We start from the raw sequence: 3644 nt of genomic DNA on the forward strand, positions 1-3644 counted from the left end.
TGCATTTGTTTACATGCATAACGATGAGCACTACTTAAATCAGAAAGTTTGTTGTTCAAAGGAGCAAAGCATTTTGTGCCTTTGGCTTTACAAAGTAAGCACTCCCATTTGTAATCGGAATAAGTGATGTTATGTTTCTGAACAACTCACCTGTGGAGACAAATGTTCCCACTGATTATTTAAATTATAGCATTTAACTAATTTAACAAATGGGATGATGATTTAATGCTTGCAGTACACCAGGTTTGTGAGCCCCAACAAGAACCAGAGCCCAAATGTGCCAATGCTTTACCTAGCAGCTGTAAGGCTGACATGCTGCCTGCTCCCTTACACTAAGCACTGGGCCTTCTCCGTATTACTGTGGGAAAGCAATTTGAGCTTCTTCTTTCCTTTTGTGCATTTTGAAGCTTAAAAGAGAGACTCCCCACGCACAATTACTGCTAACATTGACGTGAGCAATAGACGCACCTAACAAGTGAAGCTAGACACCATTCCCTGTGTTTGCAGTTTAGGTGTTGTGCAAATTGCATCTCCATATTCAGCTGGATTTTTAAATGCCTAATACTTTCAACAACCTGTTTTTGAAAAGGTTATTTTTGTTAATATTGGGTCATGTCATACAACACCTTCTAATCTGGACACTTAAAATTAATGTCTCCACATATGTGCAAAGTGTAGAAGCAGTTGTTAGAATACTTCACCTCTTTCCTCTCCAGAAGATTGGTTTTAAATTTAATCATTTTTAAATGGTAACATTCAGTTATATTTAACGCATATTGAAGGTTATTGGTGAAACAAGTCCAAGAGAAGTAATTATTTAATTTCTATTTCAATTAAAATACTTAGAGCAGCATCAAACATATTCTGGTAAAGTTTACACCCCAAATTTTCTTTTCTATTTCTAAATCTGTCAAGCAGATTCTGAAGTGGACATATTTGGGTAAATTATCAGGAACATAAAGAAGATCAAGTCGAAATCAGAAATTATCCCTCAACATGATTAGATTGGAAAGTGATCCCTACGCTTCCCACACATCCCAAACATCTCACCTGAGTTTTGGCATATCTGAGCAGATCAGAGCACTCTGATACTGGGATGTGACTCCATTCAGAAAGAGCCTCCTTTTTTACAGGCTAGGGGGAGTTCAATCCATCAGTCAGCCCACCCTGCCCTCCGTGCACCCTGACTGCTAACAGCTTTGCCAGGTATCGGCATGACAATGCTGTGGGCAGTCACCTCCCTGAAAATGGGTTGAAACTCTTTGAAACAGAATGAAAAACCACACTGCCATTCCAAATCTAACCCGGGAAGTCAGTAAGACCTTTCCTCCATGGCTGGGCGAAGACGAGCCCCGCTGACAGGGGATCCCAAAGCTGGCGGGGTATGCTCTCGCACCTGCGGGGCCTGCTCTCCTTCTTGGCCATCTGCTTCCACTGATGCCGCGAGGATGTGAGTGAAACAGCAGTAAAATTTTGAAGGCAGTAAAGAACATGTTTTGTTTTGTTTTCCCCCTGGAACTCCAAAAGTCATGAAAAATCCAGGTTTTTGTGGGAGAGAGAGAGAGAGAGGGAGTAAATCCCTGCCTAGACCTGATCTTTTTGTTAGCCCCTTGAAGCTCAGAGTGAGAGCAGCTGTTGAAAAGGGCAACTGTCTTTTCCATACATGATTAAATACAGTCAAATATCGAGGCCTATCATCAAGGGGTCAGTTAAACGTTATTTCTTTCCGCTCTGCATATATGCACAGAGGGACCTCAAGTCCTCCCTCATCTGGTTTCTTCATCCTTAAAAGAAACAAAAGCACACTGTACAGTATTTTCTAATTTGATAGTATCTTTATGGGATTTTAATATCCTCCTCCTTGCCAGCTACAAGCCAGATCAGTAAGAACTGTAGCTACAGTTACGAGCTGCAGCTGTTTGGGGCCTGCAAAGGTCTATCTGCAGCCTGGAAATTTCCAATTAGTGCAAGCACAGAGCAGGCTCCAGCACCCTTAGCTAAAGTTCGAACTTCTGTGGGCGACACGTTGGCCGCCACCAGCAAAGCGCTGGCAAAGTGCAGGCGAGCACTGAGAGGGATGGGGACAGCCAGCTGCCGGGGTGGAGCAGGGCGCCAAGCAGTATTGATCACAGGAACTGTGCTGTCAGCCAGGGAAAATCCCATCTGCGAAAAACCGGCTCTGAATGGTAATTGTAATGGTTTGCGAGGGGCATGACAAGCACGGAGGATTTGGGTAGCGTCTCTGCTGAGCAGAGTTATTTCCTCCTTCTCCTCTTCACGGGGTCATTGCAGCTACTACCAATAAGAGATTCAGAGTAGGTCTTGAAACACTCAGCCATTATCTTTTTGTATCGCTTATAATATGCATAAAATTTGCAGAGAATTTATATTACCATAGATATATATTTCCCTGTGCGACGTTTCAGTTGCTTTAAAAAACAACCCAGACAACAATCCCCAAATTGCGTTATAACAAAGCCTTGTTTTGTGATCCTTCTTCTGCAGCTCAAATATTTCTCATCATCCTTGACATGACAACTACAACATCTTCACATGTTCCCAAACCTGTGCAGTGAGTAAAGCAACCTTCTTCCAGATGCTCAAAAAAAAAAAAAAAAAGTTAAAAGTTAAAAACATCTACTAATCTTCAAGCTCACATCTATCCTGAGGGTGGGTTTTTTTCTGTTGACTGGATTGTTCATTTGATCGAGTTTCATCACCTTGTACAGACCACGCTCAACTAACTTCTCCTGAGGAGAAGGACTTAGGAGTGCTGCTGGACCAGGTCAACATGGGCTGGCAATGTGCACTTGCAGGCCAGAAGGCCAATCGTATCCTAGGCTGCATCAAAAGAAGCCTGGTCAGCAGGGCGAGAGAGGTGATTCTGTCCCTCTGTTCCACTCTCGTGAGACCCCCACCTGGAGTACTGCATCCAGCTCTGGAGCACTGCATCCAGCTCTGAAGCCCCCAACATAAGAAGGACATGGACGTGTTGGAGTGAGTCCAGAGGGGGGCCACGAGGATGATCAGAAGGCTGGAGCACCTCTCCTATGAGGACAGGCAAAGAGAGTTGGGGCTGTTCAGCCTGGAGAAGAGAAGGCTCCAGGGAGACCTTATAGTGGCCTTCCAGTACGTAAAGGGGGCCTACAGGACAGATGGGGAGAAACTCTCCAGCAGGGCGTGTTGTGATAGAACGAGGGGTAATAGTCTTAAAATAGAAGGAGATAGATTCAGACTAGATATAAGGAAGATATTTTTTACAATGAGAGTGGTGGAACACTGGAACAGGTTGCCCAGAGAGGTGGTGGATGCCCCATCCCTGGAAACATTCAAGGCCAGGTTGGATGAGGCTCTGAGCAACCTGATCTGGTTGGAGATGTCCCTGCTTCTTGCAGGGGGGTTGGACTAGATGACCTTTAAAGGTCCCTTCCAACCCAAACTATTCTATGGTTCTGCGATTCTATTACCCAGCATGCTGGAAATGCTGGTGAGGGTTTAGCTGCTGAGGCTGGCACACTAAAACTTAGGGAAATATATATGTATATATATATATGTGTGTATATATATTAAAACTATATGTTTTTATATATCTATATATCTATCTATATGTATAACTATACTATTGACAGTGCAATGCAGCACAA

General features: G+C 43.7%; 1 pseudogene; it reads left to right on the forward strand.

Annotated features, from left to right (window-relative positions):
* The first annotated feature begins 2791 nt into the window (after positions 1-2791).
* Positions 2792-3420, forward strand: LOC147596318 (uncharacterized; annotated as a pseudogene).
* Positions 3421-3644: the final 224 nt, after the last annotated feature.

This window comes from Chlamydotis macqueenii, chromosome Z (assembly GCF_036417535.1).
Source record: "Chlamydotis macqueenii isolate bChlMac1 chromosome Z, bChlMac1.mat, whole genome shotgun sequence".
In the NCBI taxonomy this organism is placed as follows: domain Eukaryota; kingdom Metazoa; phylum Chordata; class Aves; order Otidiformes; family Otididae; genus Chlamydotis; species Chlamydotis macqueenii.